At 40.6% G+C, this 26,421-nt stretch overlaps 1 protein-coding gene and 1 long non-coding RNA gene across 7 annotated transcripts in view; one reads left to right on the top strand and one right to left on the bottom strand.

Annotated features, from left to right (window-relative positions):
- Nucleotides 1-7,210, bottom strand: part of FOXN2 (forkhead box N2) — a 59,303-nt gene extending 52,093 nt beyond the window's left edge. For 2 of the 6 annotated variants that reach the window (XM_055540035.1, XM_055540034.1), the window contains exon 1: nucleotides 6,726-6,944. The gene's annotated coding sequence lies outside the window, so the exon portion shown is untranslated. Of the gene's footprint in view, nucleotides 1-2,890; nucleotides 2,942-6,725; nucleotides 6,946-7,050 lie in introns of those variants that run through there. The other 4 variants (XM_055540039.1, XM_055540036.1, XM_055540040.1 and 1 more) reach the window with 4 other exon arrangements.
- Nucleotides 7,211-7,333: 123 nt separating this feature from the next.
- On the top strand, nucleotides 7,334-24,869 carry LOC129622398 (uncharacterized). The gene is made up of 4 exons (XR_008699959.1): nucleotides 7,334-7,476; nucleotides 7,835-7,875; nucleotides 23,030-23,087; nucleotides 24,739-24,869. It is a non-coding gene; the product is annotated as an uncharacterized LOC129622398 (long non-coding RNA).
- Nucleotides 24,870-26,421: the final 1,552 nt, after the last annotated feature.

Genomic DNA, 26,421 nt, shown 5'->3' with positions numbered 1-26,421 from the left:
AATTATTTAATTTTTCCAATCATGCTTCCTCAGCATCCTATTTAGAGTCCTATTACAGAACTTGGGCTTCCCTGGTGGCTCAGACATATAGAACTTACTTGCTACTTCTGATTATTCACCATTATTATTCAGGCACTAGACCAGTTTTTGAACTTTAGATGCTATCCCACAATAAGAAATACATTTTTATAAGAGAACCATGACATGCTTGCATATGTAACTGAAACAAAATGAAATAACACTTTTACCCTTACCACATACAACACACTGACATTTTCTATTTGATTGTATTTTTTTAAGAAATATTGGTCACAATTTACTATATTGATTCTCTATCATTCATTTAAGAAATGCTGTACTAGAATAAAAATCCTTGGAGGCAGAACAAAAATACATTCATTTTTATGCTCTGCCACACACCATAACATTTAGTAAGCAAATGTTTAAATGAGTAAATAAAGCAGTATTCTGTACTAGAAAAGTAAAAGAGTAATAAGGCTTTGAAGTCAAGCAGACCCATCACCTACCAACTTACTTATGCAGTCTCTGACAAATGACTTCACCCCCTTACATCCCAAGGAATAACACTACTTATTTAATTCACTATGACAACAAAGTAGTGGCCTTCATGTCACAGAATGTGCTAAGTCACTTCATTCCTATTTGATTCTGTGTGACCCTACGGGCTGTAGCCTGCCAGGCTCCTCTGTCCATGGGATTCTCTAGGCAAGAATACTGGAGTGGGTTGCCATGCCCTCCTCCAAGGGCTTTTCCCAATCCAGGGATCGAACCTGTGTCTCCTGCATTGGAAGGCAGGTTCTTTTACCACTAGAGCCACCTGGGCACAGAATAAGCATTGTATAAATATTAGTTTGCCTGTATTCTTCCTTCTTTTCCCAGGAAAGAAACATCTATCTCTTCCTGGCAAACATCCATTTTTCAAAGACTTCAGGTCACAGCACAAAGAATATGAAATTTTAAAATCTGACAGACCTGGGTTCAAACACCCAGCTCGGTATTTACATAACTTCTGTTTCTTTATAAGAATAAAATATGTCCTGCCCAGTCATTATGGATAATTATATATTCATGTGTCTAATATAATACCATGTCAGAATATAGCAGGTACTTGATAAAAGGTAGGAATTGTTGCTATGATTATTAGTAAATGTTGCTCACTCAGCACAGATGAAGAATTTAACCTGAACTTTAAGGAAGAATTGGACAAAAACTTAGGGCAGACAGAATAGTAAAATCTCAATTTACAAAAAATCTCTTCCTTTTTTCCTATATTTCCTCTTTTAAGACAAATAAACCACAAGGATGTAAAGTTCATCAATTTCCTCAATTCTATACTTCTAAGGTTATATAAAAAATTCAAAATAACTGTACTCTGTGTCAAAACTCTAATTTAAATAATAAATTATACTCAGTCAGCTGAACATTGTAAAATGTGAAAAGTGTAAATGTATTAGCAATGCATTTTAGAGAGAATTTCAATAATGTAAAAATGCTTTCAGTTAACCCAGTTAAGTAGTAAAAATTAACTGAAATTCTTATTTAACATTATCTTTCAAACCACTTCTGAGGGGGAAAAAAATTAGCAAAAGCAGCAAATATCTATGAAAATACAATCAAGAAGTCAAGAATTTTCTTATACAATGTGCAAACTTGATAAGATATGAAGATTATTAATGATAATTAAACTATTCTGCTAACTTAATAGTACTACACCTACTTGGAGAGAATCAAAATAATTTTCCATTATTCATGTTGGTAGCAAAAAGATGGGTATTTTAATAGTATATACATATTTAACTTTTACAATAACAGCATATTTCTACATGGCTACTTAGCTTTATTTAGCCTTTTAGGCTTACAGTAATACTATGTTTACAACTGTCAATGAAATAAGACCTATATAGATGAGCAGATATATTCTATTTTATGTTCACATTAGGCTGACTCCAAAAGAGTAGAATGATGTCTCTTGTTCACCACAAGAGATATACTTAAATACAGTAGATGCTCGATATACTTAAACACAGCACTTAAATACAGTAGATGCTCGATAAATATGTCCAAATTTAATGTTTATTTATGGACAGGAAAATTAGGTTGAGGGAAATAAAAAAATACACAAATCAAAATTAGGTCAAGGCCTTGAGCATGAGCCTTGCTTGGCAATTTGACTCCAAACAGCAGAGTATAAATGGGTGGGAAATGAAACCTGACAAAGACCTCAAACAATTAATCAAAGCCTGTTAACATTTTCCATTTTTTGTTGTCAGTATGTACCCTTGATATGCTGTGATGAGAATGGCACTTCACCTCTGTGGGCTTCCTCCCTAAAACCCATTACCCATGTCTACTCATGAGGAAAACATCAGGTAATTTTCAATTAAGGGATATTCTATAAGATTTCTGACTGGTACTCCTAAAAACTCCCACAATCATCAAAAATAAGAAAAATGTGAGATACTAGAATTCTGAAACAGAAGAAGGACACTTGGGAAAAACTAATGAAAGCTGAATTAAGTATGCAATTTAGTTAATAGTAAAGTAGCAACTTTGTTTCCTTAGTTGTGACAACTGTACCATAGTAATGTAAGAAGTTAACAACAGGGTAAACTGGGTGATTATACTCTACTGTCTGGCTACTTTCTGTAATTGTAAAACTATTCTAAAACCAAAAGTTTATTTAAATTTAAAAAAAGGGCAAGAGAAATAAGAAATATATGAATCAAAATCCTTTGGAAGTGAATGGTGATAAACATTCTTTTGGATCCTTTATATTTGGTAGCACTCTCATACAGTGGAAATTAAGGTTTTGAACAAGTCTACAGTATTAATTATGAAGTCACATATGACCAAAGCAGATGCTCCTTACTTTTGTTTTCCAAAGCATCATTCTTAGGCCTCCACACTTCAATTAGTAACTCTGTAACAAAAAATTGTAACATTAGCTGTCACCTCTATATTGAATGAATTATCTCACACCTCTAATCTCTAGTCATTAAAGATTATATTCACCCTGATATCCTCTACTCACATTACCCTCTAACTAAACTCACCATCTTCTTGATTATGCTCCCTTTCCAAACCTCATTCTCAAAGTAATTCCCCTTCTATAGTCAATAACCAGCCTTGCACAACTCTGTCAAATGAACCTTCCTCAAATAAGGACTTTATCCCCTCATTCCCAGGCTTAAATGCCATCTTTTTTTTTTTTTTTTTTTTTATTAAACCATGTTTAAATTCAGAAGTGATATTTGCAAGGCCATCCATAATTGGTTATTCTTTCATACCCTTCATGCATACCTTCAATCCATCTCTCTACCTTGTAAGTGCTGCCTTTCCTTTATTCAGAAAATAATCAAAATACTCACTAAGCATCTATCTGGGGGCGGTGGAGGGAAGACTCCTCTGGGTGGTCAAAGACTTTGTAATTTTCTTGGGATGAAAAACAGGGAATCTGTTTTGCAAGGCTGTAGCCTTAGTTCCCATAACAGTGCCTGGCAAATGGTAGGTGCTCGAAAACTATTAAAAAAAAACACACAAGGTAATATAGAATGCTACAACCCAAGAGAATAAGACTTTTCCGTTTGAGAGGTGGAAGGCAGGTCTAAAATGATTCCAAGGCTCTCAAGACAATTAACATTTTAACCAAGCCTCAAGTTTGAGTCGATTTTCAGTGGTTAAGAGGATGTGTGTAGGTGCATTTCCAACAGAAAAATGTTGTATCAGCCAAGGGAAAAAGTAAATTGTTACACCATGTTGAAGTAGTAAATAATGAACAGTTCCTGTGGAAGATAAGATGGGAGACTAGGTCCAAATTTCAAAAACTCTTGAGAAGAAATTTGAAATTACTCTTGATATAAGAGGTTTTGGTCATTAAAAGTGATATAATCTTTAGGAAGATTAATCTAGGGGGACTAACATGAAGGTAAGGCTTCTGAAAGCAAAAACCTTACTCTCTTCAAGAAGTTACCCCTCTATCTTGCTCAAACCTTCTAATTTCCTTCTCAACTCTTACAGTACCTGCCTGCATCATACAATTTAACTCCTAATTATATCATCTCACACTGTAAATTTTTTTTTTCACATGTATTAATCATGTCTCTTCAACCCAAGAATAAGGATCAAATCCTAGAGCACTTTTTCTTCCCTAAGCAATCAACAAAGAATTGGGCCCTTTATTCTGGAAGACCTTTTTGCAAGTATGCAAAATCCAGTTGCGAAAATGACAACAATCCAAAAGCAAGGCACACATATACAAGCTGCCACAAGAACAAGATTAATCCTTGTTTGGATGGCACTTTGTAAAGTTTTATTTGATAGCCACATCCCATAACTATTAATGTAGTTATCTCCCAGCATATGTTTTCAGTGTTTCCTCCATTATATAAGTACTTTTTCATCTCATTTAGTTTTCTTTCTCAACTATGCATTGGTCTCAGTGGTCACCCCACATATTCACTTCTCAATTGCATTGTCTTTTTTGCACTGAAGCCTCTCCAATCTATTTAGCTATTAACTTCCCTGAAAACCATTATTATGGCATATTAAAATTCTAACGAATGGTGCTGCTATAACTTTTCCACATAATTCTAAATGTTTCCTGTGGTTTAGCACTCTTCAAATAAAACTGATGCAAATAAAAACATATGTTACAGAAATAATTCAAATTCACCAAAACATTTACAAAATTTAACATGATGAAATCAAAGATTGTATGTACTTAAAATTGTATGTATTGATACCTAAATTCTGAAAACTCCAAACTGTCCAAATATCTATCTTCAACATTTTTTAACCTATCTTACTTTAAAATCATTTAATAATATATTTATTTTGCTTTTTGTTCTTTTTGATCTTCAGCCCTTGGCCTCTTACTTTTATATATTCTAAAATAGTTTCATTTCTTTAAAATCTGTTGATGTTAACATCTATACTAGCTGTTAATACTTTCCTTAAAAAAAAAAAGTGCCCATGCACAAATCAAACAAAGTATTTTATCTCTGAACAAGTATTTCCACTAGTAATACATCTTTTCAGGTCATAATGAAACTATCAAAAAGAAATCCTCCAGAATGTGATTACTTGTAATTACATTAGAAACTTAACCACTCTGAAATTCAAACGGATTTTTTTTCCCAGAGTTGAGAAACTCCATAATGTACTCTTCTGTTCCCCATCACTCCTTAATGGTACCTAATACTGCTTAGATTTTACACAGGAATCATCAAAACAGGAGAAGGCACCTTACACGGACTGCAGGAAAATAGGGAGAAGTCGACTTGGTTGGAACAGAGATAGAGAAGAACAATTCAACTTTCTCCACTTCCCCATCTCAGGAAACACCAAAATGTGGGTCCAAAGCAAGTGCAGGGCTACAAAGCCCCTGGCTGCCACTGAAGCCTCTGCTCTAGAGGCACTAGGGCACTCAATGACACTCAGTCGGCCACGTGGCTGTCACAATCAGAAGACAGGATTAACAGTGTAAACTAACCTGGAAATAACAATCGACCTCTTCCCACAACCTCAGAGTTGGGGTGAAAGAAAGAAGTTGTGTGTCATTTCCTTGCACGCTAAGGCTTTTTTTCTATAAACAGAAAACGAAGTATAGGGGCTGCTTTAAAGAGCCTTTAAAGCAGAAATCAGGTCCCGGAAGATTCCCGAGAGTGTGCCCCCAGTGAATTAAGACACGCTAACTCTCGTGAGCGGCGATGGCAACAGAGGCATTCTGCAAAGGGGCAATGGGGTGGAGTATAGTAAAATGGAGCACTACACACATGGGCGGCTTTCCCCTGACTCCCACCTTCTTCCCGGGTTCCAAACTCTCGGCTTTTGCCGCGGGGCGAACTCAGAAGGGCTGAGGGACCTCGCACACGCCCTCACGACCTCTCGCCTTCCCAGTAATAAGAAATGAAGGGCAGAGATAGAGGGCCCAAGAGAAGCGGTGAACAGGAAGTGTCCATATTGCAGAGCAGAAACACTAACTCCCACCCCGAGATAGCACCCTCGGCGGACCCCCCGGCGCCCGCTGGAGGAAGGGCCAGAGCGTGCCGAGGTCGGCCACCCCCACATCGTGACCCAGCCCTGCCCACCCCAACGCTCGGCCGCCCGGCTGCTCGGAGTTGACTGCCGGCCGCGCCCGGCGCCTCCCAGGGCTCTACTTGGCACGGCCCAGCCAGTCCGCCCGGGGCCGGACGAGAACTCCACGCCCGGCACGTCTCGCTGCACTTCAAGCCGGGGGAGGGGGGGTTCCGGCAATGACTCTCGACGGGCTTGGGGCGCTTCCCTCAACAGTAGATTCGCTCCGAGTCGAGCCCGAAGAGTCCTCGGGGCCACCTCCAAGCCTTTCCGAAGTGCCAGCAACACTAGCCGCGGTTTCCGCCGTGGACACCCGCTCCCGGGCCGTCATTACACCCCTCAAGAAAAACTCCTAACTCCTCACCCGGCCGCACTACCCTCAGTTCGCCGCCCCCCGGGAGCCCACAAATCACCCAAGCCACGCGCAAGGGAAGACTCCCCTGGCGGCGCCAATTCATCACGGGACAAAAATGTCCGAGCGCGTCACGGGACAGCCGCCTCCGCGCCCCACGCCCGGCGCTGCCGCACGCGCTGTCTCCGAGCCCGGGAGCCGCGACGCGGCTCGGGGCGGGGAGCACGGATGCCGGGCAGCGCCGGCTGGGGAAGGCGCCGCTCCACTCGGGACTCACCGTCAGCTCGGCCGCCGCAGCGGAGGGGCGAGGGATGGGTAGGAGAAGACACAATATGGCAGAGCACCACAGCTGCTCTCGGCCGCTTCCAGTAGCCGCCTCCGGGAAGACGCGGCCACGAGCAGGCAGCTGCAGCTGCGGTGGCGGCCGCAGCAGTACCACATCCCCCTCCCGTTCGCTTCCTCCCCTCCCTCCGCCCTCCCCCGCTGCCATGGCAACGAGGCGCCAAGGCGATTAGCCCCGCCCCTCCTTCCAGTCCCCGCCTCCAGCGACTTCTCGGGAGGGGGGCTCCGCCCTTCCTTCCCACTCCCCTCCCACCTCCTACCCGAGGTCCAGGCCTGGGAACCGGCAGGCTGCTGAGGCGGCGGGAGGTGGAGGAAGGGGGTTGCGGTGTCCGGAAGGGCGGGGCTCGCACGCAAGGCAGGGCGGTGACGTTGTGAGCCAGTCAGGTTTCGGGCTGTGGAGGGGCTGGAGAAGGCGGGAAAATGGAAAGGCCTCGCCTGTCCGGGAAGGACCTTATAGGAGTGAGGCGGGGCGCGGCGCGGCCGCTGAGTGGCCGAGATGGGGAGGGGGCGGGACGCAGCTGGGCGGGGCGAGGATGGACGCCAGGCTGGTCAGTCAGAGAAGCGAGTCCTGCGAGTGCTGCGGGTGCTGCGAGTGCAGCGACCGCCCTCTGTAACCCGAACTCTGTGTGTTTCCTCAGGAGCTTTCCGCCATTGGCCAGGCTTTAATTGAAAGAGCTCTAGAAACGGTAAAGCACTAATAGAAATTTACAGTAGTATCACCCTCGCTTGACTGAAAGTTTATGTGGAAACTAAGCTCAAAGTGAGATTAAAAAAAAAAAAAAGGGCTTGGGAATCAGACCCAAATTTTAATAAGGAGCTCCAGAACGCGCACTAAGTGCTATGGACTGGGCTAAATTCTTTACACGGTTACATTGTTGTAACCGTAATGCTAAAATAGTATTGCTAGATAAAATACAAGTGTGTCTAGTTAAAGCCGAATTTCAGCATAAGAATGTTCCATTTGAGAAATACTTCCTACTTTGTTTTGTTTTTATACGAAATTTGCCAACCCTCTCCTAACTCCTAATAATTCCCACTTTACAGTTAAGGAAATTGAAGCATAGAAAAATAACCTGTCAAAATGGGTAAGTGACATAAGGCTCCATTTTACCGTTACCACTTTGATCCTGATAATTAAAATTATAAATTCCTATACTACATCTTCAAAAACTAGAGTAGCAATACCTACCTCGCAAATGTGTTGAATGGATTTTTTAAGAAGAAGTGAAGTGAAGTCGCTCAGTCGTGTCCGACTTTTTGTGACCCCATGGACTATAGCCTATCAGGCTCCTCCATCCATGGGATTTTCCAGCCAAGAATACTGGAGTGGGTTGCCATTTCCTTCTCCAGGGGATCTTCCCTACCCAGGGATCGAACCCGGGTCTCCCGCATTGTGGGCAGACGCTTTATCCTCTAAGCCACCAGGGAAGCCCAAGGGTATATGAAATAGACGTGGACAGTAACTGAGGCACAGTAGGTACTAACCGAAGTTCATTTCCTTCCTGAACAATGAATGTTAACAGTATATGAGCCAGGTTCTAAGTATAAAGTGGGCAGAATATAAAACAAGCTGCCTGCTGAAAACAAAACAAGCCAAGCTGTGGGGATGACAGAGATACAGAAGAATTATAGGAATCACCATATATAGTAAAAAATGGAAATGTTCCCCTCGTTCCACGGATGAAAACACTTTTTAATATGATTTGTTCAGTCATCTACTAGTTCCGCTTACTTTTGATTACACTGTCCTAGAGGGCCTCTTGGCTGCATTCAGAGTTAAAAGACCACAGGCAAATGTACAGCATGCTTCAGTTGAGGTTGCTCCCTTCAGTGCAATCTCTGTTGCCCCCTCAAGTGGGCAAATTCAGGGAAATTTTAGAGGAAGAGTATAGCAGAAAGGGAAGAGAGGTAAGCAGGAAGTTTGAGAGAAGATGGCTTCTGGGGAATGACAATCTTCTCAGACCTCAGTCTTGTTTTATCTCTGCTGGTCATTGTCGTGGTGGCCACTGACATAGGTCTTCATCTCCCTACAGATTATTGTACTAGTGTTTTACTTGAACCATGGGACTTTAGTTTCTCTTTTTCCTTCTAATCTCTTTTAAACCCAGATGACCAAACAATCCTCCTCAACTCCAGAAGAATTACAGAATAAGAACTGGAAGTTATATATACTTTAGAGATATTTCATCTAGGAGCTCAATCTATCATAGATGGGAAAACTATGATGTAACTTGTCAATGATCAAATAATGAATCTACTGCATCAACATTCAATAAGTTTTCTCTACTTGTCCTCTCTACTGATTGATTCACCCCAGAGAGGCTGGAACATTTAAATAATCTCTGTGGGTGAGGCTCATGTCTCTTAGGAACTCTGTCATACTTAGTTCAGAGTCCAGGGACACTTGTATATACTTTAGTGGCTATTTTAGTGGACTTTGAATAGCTACCAAGGAAAATCTCTGATTAAAAATAACTATGATTCAGAGTGAGTAGCTTTTCCCCAGGAGCTTACAAGAGTAAAAAGGCTAAGAAACCAGAGCCTAACTCTTTAGGAAAAAGAGAATCTTGGCATTTAAGATCTTCTGGGTGGTGCAGTGGTAACAGGAGACGCAGGCTTGATCCTACTGTCGGGAAGATCCCCTGGAGAAGAAAATGGCAAGCCATTCCAGTATTCTTGCCTGGAAAATTCCATGGACAGAGGAGCCTGGTGGGCTACAGTCCATGGGGTTGCAAAGAGTTGGGCACAACCGAGCAACTGAGCACACAGCACACACAAAGCTTGTATTCTTCTTTCTCCAAAATATTTTACAGGAACATGGTCATTAATAAACTTTACTGAAGACAAATTTTAAAAGTATATTGTTTAAAATGTCCTCATGTTTAGGTTAAAAAGTGATAGTGATCTCGGATGGCCTCAGCCTGCAGCAGCTTGAAGCAGGACTTCAGTTGCTAGCCAGAGTTTGAGGTCAGACAGTGTCAGGGAAAATGTTGAATCCTAGCCACTAGACCACCAGGGACCAGTTTACAATGACAAGCTGTGTAGAAATGAATTTCCACATAGAAATGGAAAGTAGTGAAGCAAGTAAAGAATTTATTAGGAGAAAAGAGAATACAGTATGTTTGGATAGACACATGAGTGGGCTCAGAGAGAGTCGCACTCTTCTGGTGGTTTGACTCATTTCTATGGGGCATAACTAACAGGTTTCCTTTGACCAATTTTCTTGCTTTGCCTGGTTCTGAGTCTGTATTTGGTATATATCAAGGTCCTCCCTGTGTGCACACACACATCTCTAAGCCAAGATGGATTCTAGTGAAGAGGCCCATGAGTAGTTGATGTTACTTACTATGAGGTGACACTCTCTCCCTTTTTGACTTCCAAGGAGTCTTTCTGCACATGCGTAGTTAGGGAGTCTCTTCCTCCATCATCCTGCTTTTATGGAGTTTCTCCTATTATGGAATTTCTGTCCACAGAGGAGAAATTGTTCAGCCTGGGGCCCATCTATCTCCTGCCTCAATAGAAACTCAAACATACACGTTTATATTTTAAATGCTTCCCTGATAGCTCAGTTGGTAAAGAATCTGCCTGCAGTGCAGGAGACCCTGTTCCTGGGTTAGGAAGATCCCCTGGAGAAGGGATAGGCTACCCACTACAGTATTCGTGGGCTTCCCTTGTAGGTCAGCTGCAATGTGGGAGACCTGGGTTTGATCCCTTGGTTGGGAAGAGTCCCGAAGAAGGGAAAGGCTATCCTCTCCAGTATTCTGGCCTGGAGAATTCCATCATCTGTATAGTCCAGGGGGTCGCAAAGAGTCGGACATGACTGAGCCACTTTCACTTTCTTTCATTATTACATCATGTATATTTAACAAAAGACTTTTTGATCACGAGTTGATGAGTCCAAAAATAACCAGTTTACCAACAAGGGCTCTAGACTTCAAGCCCCTTGAGGTCAGTTATCTTGTCTTCTTCATCCTTACAATGTAATTTCTTAGAATAGCTTTCAGAACAGAGATGATGTTTAGTAGTGTTTGTCAATAAAAGAAATAACTTTCCTCAAATGATATCAGAACTAGGATACAACATTGATAAATACTGGTCTGCCACTTTGACTCAAAAGTCAAAGTGAGTGAAATTACAACTGTGAGTGAAAGTCTATTTTTTTTTTTCCTTTAAGGATCCTTTTCAATGTACTTCTAAAAGCAACTACCAGAACTTCCATGGTGGTCCAGTGGTAAAGACTTAGATCTTCCAGTGCAAGGGTTTGATTACTGGTTGGTTAACTAAGATCCCACATGCTGTGCAGTGTATTCAAAAAAACAAAAGCAACAACCTATGTTTAATTATATCTACATTTGTATAAGCCCTGATATTGGCAGTAATTTGGACCAATCCTTTTACTGAGGACACTAGAAAAACTCAGCAAAGTATTTTAAAAAACCAATTCAAAGGCATCAGAGAGCTCACAAGATAGGAATTACCAGGCTATGAATCTGAAGAATGATGGAGACCCAGGGACATCCATTTATCCATTCCATAGAGGGGAGCTAAGAAGATGAGCAGGGATGAGAGACAGTGATTAGAATTCAGGGTGTACTAAGGAGGGAGGAGGAGAGCTCTGTTGAAGCTCCTGTTGGACTAGGAATCCAAATGACTACATCCTAGAAGTAAAGGGGTGACATCTCATTTTCAAAGCATTTAAATCCTGAGGTTGGATTAAGATAATTCCTTTGCGCTAATGTCCCCAAGCACTTGGTGGAGGCAAACTAAAATCATACTTAGAGTAAAGTAATATGTTAGGCCTGAAGTCATCTCAACAAATAATTTTGCAAATACAGTTTTTAGTACACAATTAAAAGTAAATCATACAAAGAAAGAAAAACAGCAGAAGCAATAGAAAAAAAAAGTCACAAAAGGGGTTGAGACAGTGAAATTATCAAACAATTAAAAATAAAAATGCTTACTATATATAAATAAATAAAACATAAGATTTAAATTTAGGCAGATAACCAGAAACTTGAAAAAAGAATCAGGAAATACCTGACAGTCCAGTGGCTAGGACTACATGCTCTTATTGTGGAGAACCCAGATTCAATCCCTGGTCGGGGAACTGAAATCCCACAAGCCTGGTTCAGTTCAGTCCAGTCGCTCAGTCGTGTCCAACTCTTTGCGACCCCATGGACTGCAACATACCAGGCTTCCCTGTCCATCACCAACTCCTGGAGCTTACTCAAACTTATATCCATTGAGTTGGAGATGCCATCCAACTATCTCATCCTCTGTCATCCCCTTCTCCTCCCACCTTCAATTTTTCCCAGAATCAGGGTCTTTTCAAATGAGTCAGTTCTTCACATCAGGTGGCCAAAGTATTGGAGTTTCAGCTTCAGCATCAATCCGTCCAATGAATATTCAGGACTGATTTCATTTAAGATGGACTGGTTGGATCTCCTTGCAGTCCAAGGGACTCTGAAGAGTCTTCTCCAACACCACAGTTCAAAAGCATCAATTCTTCGGCACTCAGCTTTCTTTATAGTCCAGCTCTCACATCCATACATGACTACTGGAAAAACCATAACTTTGGCTAGATGGGCCTTTGTTTAAAGTAATGTTTCTGCTTTTTAATATGCTGTCTAGGTTGGTAATAGCTTTTCTTCCAAGGAGCAAGCGTCTTTTAATTTCATGGCTGCAATCACCATCTGCAGTGATTTTGCAGCCCAAAAAAAATAAAGTCTGTCCCTGTTTCCATTGTTTCCCCATCTATTTGCCATGAAGTGATGGGACCAGATGCCATGATCTTAATTTTCTGAATGTTGAGCTTTAAGCCAACTTTTTCACTCTCTTCTTTCTCTTTCGTCAAAAGGCTCTTTAGTTCTTCTTCTCTTTCTGGCATAAGTGTGGTGTCATCTGCCTATCTGAGATTATTGATATTTCTCCCAGCAGTCTTGATTCCAGCTTGTGCTTCGTCCAGCCCAGCATTTCTCATGATGTACTCTGCATATAAGTTAAATAAGCAAGGTGACAATATGCAGCTTTGACGTACTCCTTTTTCTATTTGGAACCAGTCTGTTGGTCCATGTCCAGTTCTAACTGTTGCTTCTTGACCTCCATACAGATTTCTCAGAAGGCAGGTCAGGTGGTCTGGTATTCCAATCTCTTTCAGAATTTTCCACAGTTTGTTATGATCCACACAGTCAAAGGCTTTGGCATAGTCAATAAAGCAGAAGCAGATGTTTTCCTGGAACTCTCTCACTTTTTTGATGATCCAATGGATGTTAGCAATGTGATCTCTGATTCCTCTGCCTTTTCTAAATCCAGCTTGAACACTGGTAGTTCATGGTTCATGTACTGTTGAAGCCTGTTTTGGAGAATTTTGAGAATTACTTTGCTAGCGTGTGAGATGAGTGCAATTTGTGTGGTAGTTTGAGCATTCTTTGGCATTGCCTTTCTTTGGGATTGGAATGAAAACTGACCTTTTCCAGTTCTGTGGCCACTGCAGAGTTTTCCAAATTTTCTGGCATATCGAGTGCAGCACTTTCACAGCATCATCTTTCAGGATTTGAAAGAGCTCAACTGGAATTCCATCACCTCCACTAGTTTTGTTCATAGTGATGCTTTCTAAGGCCCACTTGACTTCGCATTTCAGGATGTCTGGCTCTAGGTGAGTGTGAGTGATCACACCATCATGATTATTTGGGTCGTGAAGATCTTTTTTGTACAGTCCTTCTGTGTATTCTTGCCACCTCTTCTTAATATCTTCTGCATCTATAGGTCCATACCATTTCTGTCCTTTATTGTGCCCATCTTTGCATGAAATGTTCCCCTGGTATATCTAATTTTCTTGAAGAGATCTCTAGTCTTTCCCATTCTATTGTTTTCCTCTGTCTTTTTGCATTGATCACTGAGGAAGGCTTTCTTATCTCTCCTTGCTATCCTTTGGAACTCTGCATTCAAATGAGTATATCTTTCCTTTTTTCCTTTGCCTGGTAGCGTGGCATAAAAAAAAAAAAAGCAGATGAAAATTTTAGAACCCCCAAATTACCCACTCCAGTACTCCTGCCTGGAAAATCCCATGGATGGAGGAGCCTGATAGGCTGCAGTCCATGGGGTTTCCAGGAGTCGGACACGACTAAGCGACTTCACTTTCACTTTCATGCATTGGAGAAGGAAATGACAACCCACTCCAGTGTTCTTGCCTGGAGAATCCCTGGGACGGGGAAGCCTCGTGGGCTGCTGTCTATGGGGTCGCACAGAGTCGGACATGACTGAAGGAACTTAGCAGCAGCAGTAGAAGCATCATATTAGCAGAGATATAAAATTAGTGAACTAGAAGATAAGTCAGAAAAAAATATTCATTATGAAGCACAAAGAAAAATAAGAAAGGAAAATGTAGAACACAGAGGAAGAACATAGAAGATACCATAATGAAGTTTAATAAGCATGGAAATGAAATTCTAGAAGGAACAAAAAGACAATATTGAGCAGAAATAATATTTCAACAAACGAATCCCTAGCAGGATAAAAAATATTTTTAATTGACACATAAACACAACATGAAAATGTGTGTTTATGTGAGCATTCAAAGACAAAAATCTTAACTGCAGCTAGAGAAAATAAGAATTAACCTTTAAAGAAACAAATTAGACTTATAACTAACTCTTTAATAGAACTATCTTAATCCAGAAAATGATAGAATGATAACTTCCAAGGATTAAAAGCAAATATTTTAAGAACGAAGGTGAAATTAAGAGCTTTTCAAAATAGAGTATTTGTCTCTATAGAGTATCTGTCTCCAGCAGGTTGAAAATGGCATTCTTCAGGCAGAAGGAAGTGATCCCAGTTGTTAAACAAGAGATACATGAGGAAATAAACATCAACCAAAATAGTAAATATGTGGGTAAATCTATCTGAATATTGATATTGACTATTTATATCGATAGTAGTAATGTCTTCTGTATTTAAACGTACACAGAAATGGTAAATGAACTTCCTAGGTGGTTCATGGCAAAGAATTCACCTGTCAATGCAGGAGATGTGGGTTCAATTCCTGGGTCAGGAAGAGCCCCTGGAGAGGAAAATGGCAACTCATTCCAGTATTCTTGCCTGGTAAATCCCATGGACAGAGAAGCCTGGCAGGCTGTAGTCCATGGGCTCACAAAAGAGTAGAACATGGCTAAATGACATAAAGTCAGGAGAGGGGAAATGGAATCAAGTGTTCTAAAATCTGTGCATTGTCTAGGTGAATGGGAAAAGGTAAAATTAATAATAGACTAAGTTAAGAATACATTTTGCTATCACTAGAATAATCACTGAGAGAATAAAGAGAATAATATATACTATGTGTATTAGTTAAGTTTCTCCAGAGAGAAAGAACTAACAGAATGTGGGTGGTGGGGAGCTGAGAGAGAGAAAAAGAGAGATATTTATTTTAAGGAATTGGCTCAAGTGATTATGGAGGGGTTTGGAAGTCCAAAATCTGCTGGGTATTCTGGCAGGCTGGAAGCCAAGGATGAGTTGCAGTTTGAGTCCAAAAGCAGCGTGCTGGCAGAATTCCTTTTTGCTCAGAGATCAGTCTTTGTTTTATTAAGGCCTTCAGCTGAATGGATGAAGCTCACCCTTGTTATGGAGGGTAATCTGCTTTACTCAAAGTGCATTAATTTGAATGTTGATCTTATCCAAGAAACACCTTCACAGAAGCATCTAGAATAATGTTTGATCAACTATCTGGACACTATAGTACAGCCAAAATGACACATAAAATTAATCATCACATCATACAATTCCCAACCTAAAAGGAGAGAGAGAATAGAGTAATAAAAGGTAATCAATCTAAGTGTGAGAATGGAGAAACATGGTATTATGTAATAGGCACGACAAATAGAAAGTACTTAATAAGATGGTGGATTTAAACTCAAATATCTCACTGATTACATTAAGTGAAAAGAGCTCATAATTTAATGAAAAAGTTTTTTTTTGGTTACCTATTGCTGTGCGACAAACTACCCCCAAATTTAGTAACTTTAAACTACCACCATTTTATTATATTTTGTGATTCTATGGGTCGGGATCATGGATAGAACACAAAGGGAATGGCTCATCTCATCTGTGGGTGATTTCTACTGGGGCTAAAACAGCCCAGATAGCTTCACTCTCATGTCTGGTACCTCAGTTAGGACGGACCAGCTTAACTTAGATCATATGTATAGGACACCCGTTCTCACTGTTGATTGGATTCTTTGATTTTTGTATAGTTTCATGACTTCCTTTCCATGTGCTTCTCCAAATAGTCTCTCCTGGGAGAGAGGCAGACTTCTTATATACAAACTCAGGGCTTCCAGAAGGATTAGGCTTGGAACTAGCACACTGGCACTTCTGCCACATTCTACTGGATAAAGTAAACTACAGGTTTATACCAGAGTCAAGGGGAGAGAAATAGTTAAGGACATAAATATTAGGAGGTATGATGAATCTGGGGCCACTGGTCCTTGTAACCAACTAGCACAGACTGTCAGCCTCAACAAAAATTCAAAATCCACCTATGTGCTGTTTAGAAGGGATATATCTAGACTTTAAAAATGCAAAAGAAAAGGGATGGAAAAAAACTAAACTATGAAATACAACCAAAAGAAAGTTAGAATAGATTAAGTAGACTAAAAAAAAAGTAGTACTAGAGATAACAGGAGAGTCTTCATAATGATAAAGATTTAATTGGCCAGGAAGATTTTTTTAATTCTAAGTTTGTGTTGTTCTAGTAACGTAACCTCATGGCACGTAAAGCAAAAATTACAGAATAACAAGGAAGAATAAAAATTTACAATTTTGATGGAAGAGGGTAACATATTCAGTTACTGATAAAATAGGCAGACAAAAATTTCAGTAAGAGTTTAGATTTGAACACTTTTAGCAAAACTGAGTGTAAGAACATATTGAGGCCATTTCTATAATCCTTTGCATATGAACAAATTCATCACTTACATCATTTCTGTTTGGGCTCCTGAAGCTGGAATGGACATCCAAAGATCCTAAGCCTTTAGGCTGGTTGGAACGTATCTATATTTTACATATCTGTTCACCAGTGTGTACCTTTACCTCATTCATTAAGTCAACATATAAAGTTGACTTATAAAGTTCCTGGTTGTCATATACATATAAAGTTCCTACTATATGCCAGGCACCATGCTTAGCACAGAGATGAAAGCTATAGTTAAAATTACAGACAAGCAAATAAAAAAATATAATTTGGTACTATAAGTGCAGTGATAGAGCTGCACATAAGGAGTAATGGAACCGAGTCCTAACTCAGCCACAGATGATGCCTAAGCAAAGTGACACAAGAAAAGAATATAGAGTAGAAGTGACAGTGTGGGGGTGGCAGTGGCAAAGCCTGGTTGTACAAGAGATGACTGTGCAAGTCAGAGAATTGCCAGTCATTTGGAACGTCTAGAGTATAAAAGACTGATGGAGTTAGGGGTTATCTAGTTGCAAGAAACAGAAATTCATGCCAGCTGGCTAAAGGAAAGGAGGAATGAATATAAAAATAGACAGGGATTATATGAGACACAACTGTGGGGAGCACAGCCAACTTTGCAAGAGCTCTCCTTCCCCACTGCTGTCTCTCATCGTGGTGTTTCTTCACTTGTCTGCTTCTCTCCACAGATTGGCTTCTCTGCTTGTTTTCTGCTTGCATGTGTCCTATGACTGTCTCAAATAGTGATCCCAGTTCTCCAACCCTGGCCCCTTCCCAGTTTGCCCAACTTTACTGCTTAACAACCCAGTTATTACTTAACTCAGCCGCAGGGTTCCAACTCCAAATTCCCAGGGACTGTAATCTGACTGGTACTATCAACAAGCATGTAGATCAGGGGTCAGCAAGCTACAGTCTGAGGCAGGGTTGGGATGGGACGAATCTGTCCTGTCTTGGGCTTTTAAAAATATATATATTTAATTAATATATTTATTCAGGCTGTGCAGGGTCTTATCACTGTGCCTGGGCTTTCCCTAGTTATGACGAGCAGGGGCTACTCTCAAGTTGTGGTGCGAGGGCTTCTCATGGCAGTGGCTTCTGTTGTTGTACAGCACAGGCTCTAAGGGATGCAAGCTTCACGATTTGTGGTGCATGGGCTCAGGAACTCTGGCTCTGAGGCTCTAGAACTTGGCTCAGTAGTTGTGGTGCACCGGCTTAAGCTGCTCCAAGATATATGGGATCTTCCCGGACAAAGGATCAGACCCCTGTCCCCTGCATTGCAAGGTCGATTCTTAACCACTAGACCACTAGGGAAGCCCCTGTCTTCTGCTTTTAGAACACAGCCAAACACATTCATTTACATGTTGTCTGTGACTGCTTTGGCATTTACAAGGACAGTGTTGGGTAGTTGCAACAGAGAACCTATGGACCACAAATCCCAAAGTAGATACTATCTAATCCTTTCAAGAAAAACTTCTCTGACCTCTGCATCAAACAGTTGGATGTGGAGATACAGGGCTGTATAGCGGCTTGAGTGGCACAGGGTAGGCAGGGGCGGTCAGTTCTGATAACAAAGTTCTTCTGAGAGGGGATAATCACCCCCCTCACTCCCCACCCCACATGTAGAAAAAGGATAATGTGGAGAAAAAGCAGTCTAGGAAAAATTGAGAAAAGGACTGTTTAAATGTTCTAGCACAGGAAAGAAAATAATCAGTCTAAGTATGTGCTAAATTTTTTACACAAAGGATGGGAGACTGCAAGACAGTTACTCCTTAATCTGGAGAAGTTCATTAAGATGCTAAATTTAGAAGAGCATGTCACAGTAACTACCTATATATAACTGGCTTGTGGCAAATTTCCCAGACCGTCCATAGTTAGCTCTTCTTGAGATGAACTGGCCGAGGCACAGTGTGTACATATAAAGATTTTAAAATGCATGTCCACAAGGTTATATATTTACCTTTCAAAAGGAGAAAGAGAGAGAAGAGGCACGGAGAGAATGAGACCGATAAATGTAAAGACAGAGGCAGATGGACTGAAACTTTCAGGAGAGGGGAAGATGAAATCTAGAAAATCAAAATTTACCATTTTGGGAAATGATCTTAAATTTACCATTTAAGATCATTGTGGGGAAAATCTTTCCTAAGCAGTCTTTTGGGTTGAATAGAAAAATTATTTAATACTAGAGGTTAAACCATCTTAGAGCTAATTCTAGTCCTTGCAACTCAAAGTGTGATCTGAGCTCACTCAGTATCATTGGCATCACCAGGGAGTTTATTAGAAATGGAGAATCTTAGGTCGCACCCCAGGCCCACTGATTAAGATTATGCATTTTTAAAATATTGCCCAGATGATTCATCTACCTGTTGAAGTATGAGAAGCATTGAGTTAGAACAGTAGTTTTTAGACCATTCAAAGAAGAGCAGTTGTAGTTTTGCGGGTATTTTTGTTTTTGTTTTTGTTTTTTGAGTGAAATCTTACATGGAGCCCAACTCTTATCAAATGATCAAAGTATACCTTCTCTGGTTGAAGATGAGTGAATACTGACATGCAGAGAAGGACCAAAAAAGCTCAGGCATTTCCAGCCAATGTACCCCCAGTACACAATTTGAAAACCCACTGATCTAACATAATGAATGAAAGTAATATCCGAATCTTCGGGGCCAAGCTCTGTTAAACTCCCAGGCCCCCTTCCACTTCCACCTCACTAAGAACGTCTACTACAATGAATCCCTATTAGTGATGGAATGTGTCCTGCCTTGAGAGAGTTGAAATTTTTAAAGACTTTAAAAATCACTGACCTAGATTCCTTCTCTCAGATTAAAGATGGGGAGACTCAGGCTCAGAATATGACCAATGAAACTTCATTAAAATATGGCCACATTTAAAACTACACTGATTGCTAACAAGGTAGCTCTTGTAGGCAGACGGTAAAGCACCTGTCTACAATGCGGGAGACCTGGGTTTGATCCCTGGATCGGGAAGATCTTCTGGAGAAGGAAATGGCAACTCATTCCAGTACTCTTGCCTGGAAAATCCCACAGATGGAAGAGCCTGGTAGGCTACAGTCCGTGGGGTCGTAAAGAGTCGGACACGACTGAGCGACTTCACCTACCTACCTACCTACCTATGGGCTGATATCTGTGTCCCCTCGAATTAATCTGATTGACTCCTAATGCCTAAAGTAATAGTTTTAGGAGGTAAGAACTTTGGAAAGTGATTAGGTCATGAGAGTAGAATCCTAAGGAATGGAATTAGTGCCCTTATAAAAGACCTCTCTGGGCTTCCCTGGTGCCTCAGATGGTAAAGAATCTACTTGCAATGCAAGAGACCTGGATTTCATCCCTGGGTTGTGAAGATCCCCTGGAGAAGGGAATGGCTACCCATGCCAGTATTCTTGCCTGGAGAATTCCATGGACAGAGGAGCCTGGTGGGCTACAGTCCATGGGGTTGCAAAGAGTCAGACATGACTGAGCAACCAACACTAAAAAACCTCTCAGAGTTCCCTTGCCCCTTCTGCCATGTCAGATTACAGCAAGAAGACGGTTATCTATGAACCAGGAACCAGATTCTAACCAGACACTGAACTATGGGAATTTCCAGACTCCCGAACTGTAAGAAATAAATGTTGTTTGTAAGTCATCCAGTTTATTATATTTTGTTGGAGCATCCGAAATGAAGAAAGACAGAGATAGTTCTGAAGCTTCAGTCATTCTCAGAATTAAGAAAGTGCTAAAATGCCATTTTCTTTTTATGTAGTAATGAAGTAGAGAGAGAGTATGTGCAGTTTTTAAAGCCCTAGATTTAGACAGGCTCAGGTTTGAATCTGGATCTGCTACTTCCTAGCCCAGGCAAAATAGTTCAACGTTTTCTAAACCTCTTCATGTCTGATATTATTTTTAAATAAACAACTGAAAAGTCAACCTACTTCAGCTTTAGAAATTGCCTAAAATGATTGCATGTGTGAAAGCAGATAAAACCATTTTCCACTGCTAGAAGAGTAAAGCAAATTTATCTGCAGTAAATAGAGTTTCTTCAAAATTAAATGCTGCAGTTGTGGAAATAGTTCTTGATAAATGAAGCATATGTTTAAAGAAGGCAGACAGTATTAAAGAGATTCCAAATCATAGTATATGCAACTTTTAGATCCATAGCAGTGTTGCATTTAGAGTCAGGCATTTTTAGTAACTATGGTCCATTTTCACTCTGGTGCCTCTATTTCTTTCATAACTTCAAAATATCTCTAGACTCTGACCCCTTCTTCCCACCTCTACTGCCACCACCTTGGTCAAAACCACAATCACCCCTCACCAATGACAAAAATTCATATAATTAGAGCCCTCCTTTTGGCTTAGGAGACTGTCTCTTCAAAATATCTGTTTTAAATGTCTAAATGTTGACTAGGAAGGGAGATATTGGTAGGGTCTATCCCATTTTACACTTACACACTGAGGTTAGTTAGCTTCTTCAATTAAAAGGGAACAAAGCCTTCAAAGAAAAAGTAAAAGGAAAGTATTTGTAGTTTTGATGGAACAGGCATTTCAGAAATGTTTGTTTGTTTGGAGGCAAAGCATACTGCCAACTGGTTTAAACAAACATTGGTACCACAGTGTACACCCTGACAGTGAGGAGAGGGCATGGTTCAGGTGCTGTTCCTTTGTGTGACAGGCTGGGTCATATTCTACTCAATTTCATCACATTTTTGCCTAATGTAATTCTTGGCCTACCCTTTTATGATCATGGATATCCTCAATCTCCCATTGTATGTTATTTCCAATGAAAATTTTGATCTCATTTAAGTAAGTTCTCAGTAGTTTGGAGCCTATTTTTTAAATTGTTGATTAGACTTATATAATATAAGGTCAATTATTAAGCCATGACTAGGAAGAAGGCAATGGCACCCCACTCCAGTACTCTTGCCTGGAAAATCCCATGGATGGAGGAGCCTGGTAGGCTGCAGTCCATGGGGTCGCTGAGGGTCGGAAACGACCGAGCGACTTCACTTTCACTTTTCACTTTCATGCATTGGAGAAGGAAATGGCAACCCACTCCAGTGTTCTTGCCTGGAGAATCCCAGGGACGGGGGAGCCTGGCGGGCTGCCGTCTCTGGGGTCGCACAGAGTTGGACACGACTGAAGCGACTTAGCAGCAGCAGCGGCAGCAGGAAGATAAAGAAATAAAAAACACAGATGCCTAGGGTGGCACCTGGGTCATGGGGGAATGTAGAAGGTTGCATTCTACCAGCATCCTCCAGCAGGAACATGGGTCCCTGTCGGGTAGAGGGGGGGTCAGTCTGGCACGTACCTGCAGCATCTTGGGGCAGGCGTGACAGTGGCCCATCTCTGCCCTGAGCTGGCAGCATCACAGTGCATTTGATGGATGTCTTAACAGGGGAAAGCTCTTACTCCCCCATCTGGGTACCAAAAGCCTCCTGGAGTGGAGGTTGCAATCCTTTGGGGATTGCCCATCTGCCATGGGTTTGGGTGGCATGCCATGGGAAGGGAGGTTGACTTCTGCCCCTGCCTAGGACTCAGCTCCTAACTCCTACACCTGTGAGAGGTGAACTTAGCAGCTGATGAATGGTGAGTACAAACATTTGTGGAATGGTGCCCCAGGGTGCTTTTGAGTGGTGCCTTGAAAGTATCCCTGTGCAAGGAAGCAGGACATTAAGTGGCTAATAAAAAAACACCATGATGAGGTGAAAGAGAAGAAAAATGAAAAATGTTTTATATTTTGGTATCTTTAATATTATAGTGAGTTGGCACTTTTTCTACTTTTTGAACAAGGCACTGTATTTTCACTTTTCACTGGACCCTGCAAATAATGTGGCCGGTCCTGTCTGTATGCATTTTGCAATTTTCTTTTCTAAGTAACAGGTTATAACATCAGACATGGTGATGTGTCTTCCATTAGTGAAAATAAGCCAATTTTTACAATCTTCAATTACCTTTGATGGGTTTAGTAAAGAGGAAGCAATTTTTCCGTACCCATAAGAATTGCTCTATTGTTAAATTCATTTTATTGTATGATTTAAAATTAATAAGCAGGGAAGGAAATTTAGTAGTTGTCAGCAGAATTTCATTTTAAATTGTAGTAATTTCTTTTCTGGATGTTCTTGATATCCAGCAATCATGATATAAAATGCTGCTTCTGTATAGATATTATATTACATAGGAGAATTTATTTTCAGTTCTGAGGCAGACAAGTCTCCTAAGAATAAAATAATTCTCAAAAATAATTGAATCTTTGATATGCGCATTTTCTGTCTCTTCTTTTGTTAGGGAAGTAGTATGGTTTAGTCGAAAGAACCCAGGATACTGAAATAGAAGAAGAAAATGGGTGAGTTATTTAATTTTCTGGTTCTCAATTTTATCTTTGTTAAATAAAGACCTTCAAGTAACTAGAAAATTTCTCAGGTTTCTTCCAGCCCTGGAATCCAGTGAAGTTTGAATAGCATGTTTTAAACACACACACACACACACACACATACACACACACACACTATTTGAATGAATACTACTACTATGAAACTATCTTTAGTAACTATGGGTCTTGAAACATATTTGCATGAATAAATAGAAACATACTGAATTTACTCAAGTAAATATTTGTTTTTTCTATTTGAGAAATTGTGTCATATAGAACAAGAAGGCACAAAATAACATGTATGAGTACATATTCAAAATAACTATAACAGGGAGGCCTGGCGTGCTGCGATTCATGGGGTCGCAAAGAGTCGGACACGACTGAACGACTGAACTGAACTAAACTGAACTGAACCACCACCCAGACTAAGAAATAGAAAACTGCCATATCTTGCTGCTGCTAAGTCGCTTCAGTCGTGTCCGACTCTGTGCGACCCCATAGACGGCAGCTCACCAGGCTCCCCATCCCTGGGATTCTCCAGGCAAGAACACTGGAGTGGGTTGCCATTTCCTTCTCCAATGTGTGAAAGTGAAGTCGCTCAGTCGTGTCCAACTCTTAGCGACTCCATGGACTGCAGCCTACCAGGCTCCTGTGTCCATGGGATTCTCCAGGCAAGAGCACTGGAGTGGGCCATATCTTAGAACCTCCTTATCTGCACCTCTCTGAACGCACCCTTGCAGAGGTAACTGTTACACTGCTTTAAAAAATATATTTATTTATTTGGCCGCCCCAGGTCTTAGTTGCAGCATGTGGGATCTTTAGCTGTGGCATGTGAACTCTTAGTTGCGGCATGTGGGATCTAGTTCCCTGACCAGGGCTGGAACCCAGGGCCCCTGCATTGTGAGGGTGGAGTCTTAGCCACTGGACCACCAGGGAAGTCCTATACTGTTCTTTTGAGATAATCATTCTCTTGTTATTCTTTATAGATTTTACCATCTGTACAGGTGGTGTTAAATAATATGTAATTTTTAAAGGAGTTGTAAAAATAACACTTTGCATGAGATAGAAAATCTTACTGGCCAAAATGGCTTGTTTCTCCTTAGTCAGATGTCTACCTCTGATCCAGTCAATTGTGGCAGAGGTAGAAAAACAGCCACAACAGTTCCAGTCAGCATTTATTCAAAGGTTACGTACATTGTTCAGGAAATAGCGAGATACAATGTGTAATTCAACCAATGATGTCATTTTAAACAAGTCTGAACTACCACTGGCTTTATTTTCACATTAATAAATACTGCATTTTACATTCTGTTAAAAAAAACTTCAGATCTCTAAAAGAAAAAAATGCTAACCTTGATTCAGTTGATTGGTCATAGAAAATAATTTTCCCCTTTCATTATTTTATTTAATTATTACTGGATGTTTCTTGGGTGTCTGTGTTGTCAATTAATGGAGAAATTCATTGAATCTCACCCATTGCTACCCTGCCATTGGTCTTATGTTCTCTAGCCAGGCCCATATCTTCTTCCTTTTCTAAGCCAATTAAGAATATCAAATGCTACTTGTTGAATAATGAACATGATGGAATGAAATGCATTCTTTTCTTTTTACTGCATAATTTTAGGCATAAATTGTGTGTTAGAGACGCAGATCATTGATTCTACCCATCCTCTATTCTAAAAGATTCTGACCCTTGCCTCCATCACAACAGAGCCCTTGCTGGCCTGTTTGTGCTATGTGATCCCATCTCTCCTCCGGACTTTGGCAAGTAAGTAATGGGCAGACACTTGGTTGGCCCAAGGAGATGCACCCTACCTTGCAGTTAAACCGATCAAATTCTCCTTTGTGAACATTTGAGAGTGAATGCACAGAAACCTAGAGAGTGGTTAGCTGCATCATTTTTCACAGGGGAGCTAGAAAGAGCGACCACCCTGTTTCCACCCCTCAATTTCTCCTTGAATTCCATAAGATCAATATTTCTTAAATAACAGATCAAGAGAATGATAAACACTTGAACTAACTTGAGTAGGCTATTTGAAATAAACTTGCACTAAAACAAACGGAAAAAACTTTTTTAATATTTTTCCTTAAAAAAAAAAAAAAACAACAACAACGAAGTTATTCCCTAAAAACAGTAGTTCTCAAACTTCACCACTCCTTGAGAAACAATGCCTGAGGAATAATTATCTAAGATGACCGTAACTAACATAACTTTTTTTTAAAACCAAAAATTGAGATTCCTCAGAAGAGTATAATAATTATGAGATCATATCTTGGATGAAGCCAGATAACCTAGATCCAAACTCTGGCTCTGCCACTTACAAAGTGGGTGAACTTGGACAAGAATCTTAACTTTTCTGTGCCTCTTCATCTGTAAAGTAGATAGTCTAATAGATAGTATCTTTAGACAGCCTAGCACTATTTATTTCCAGGGATCCCATTGTTACAGACCACAGTGTCAATGGCATCCCCTAAAACTGTGCAAAAGTTTATCTTGTTATGAGTAGTTACTTCCTGGAGTTGTGATGATTAAGATCATTGTAAGGATTAAATGAAGTAAAATGCATGTCAAGGGTTTAGAACAGTGCCAGCACATGGTGAGGGTTCATTAGGCGCTGACTATTAAAAAATGGTCCATGTCTTGGCTAGGCAAAGGAAATACTGAACACATTGTTGAGGTAACTGTATCCTTAGCTAAGAAATAAAGGAGTACAGGTACCACTGTGCAGGTATAGTAGATTTTTGGAGAGCAGAGAAGTGACAAAAGAAAATATGCTCCTAATTCTCCCAGGGTGCAAAACTACGCTTTACCCTATATCTAGGGTATGCTAAAATTAAAGTGAACAAATAGTCACTGCCATCCCTAAATTATATTTTAACTCCTACAATATTAAATACTCTATTAAGAGACAGTACTCTGTACAGATTGACCCTAATTTTTTTTTTTTAATCAAGTCAATTTATTCTCCTGGAGAAGGCAATGGCAAACCCACTCCAGTACTCTTGCCTGGAAAATCCCATGGACAGAGGAGCCTGATAGGCTACAGTCCATGGGGTCGCTTAGAGTCAGACACTACTGAGCGGCTTCACTTTTACTATTCACTTTCATGCACTGGAGAAGGAAATGGCAACCCACTCCAGTGTTCTTGCCTGGAGAATCCCAGAGACAGGGGAGCATGGTGGGCTGCCGTATAGTGGGTCACACAGAGTCAGACATGACTGAAGCGACTTAGCAACAGCAGCAGCAATTTATTCTCCAACATACTGTGTTCTGATTTAAAATATTACTGAAGGATGTAGGTGGTAA

This window comes from Bubalus kerabau, chromosome 11, assembly GCF_029407905.1.
Source record: "Bubalus kerabau isolate K-KA32 ecotype Philippines breed swamp buffalo chromosome 11, PCC_UOA_SB_1v2, whole genome shotgun sequence".
Classification (NCBI taxonomy): domain Eukaryota; kingdom Metazoa; phylum Chordata; class Mammalia; order Artiodactyla; family Bovidae; genus Bubalus; species Bubalus kerabau.
This window is presented reverse-complemented; position numbering and strand designations above follow the sequence as displayed.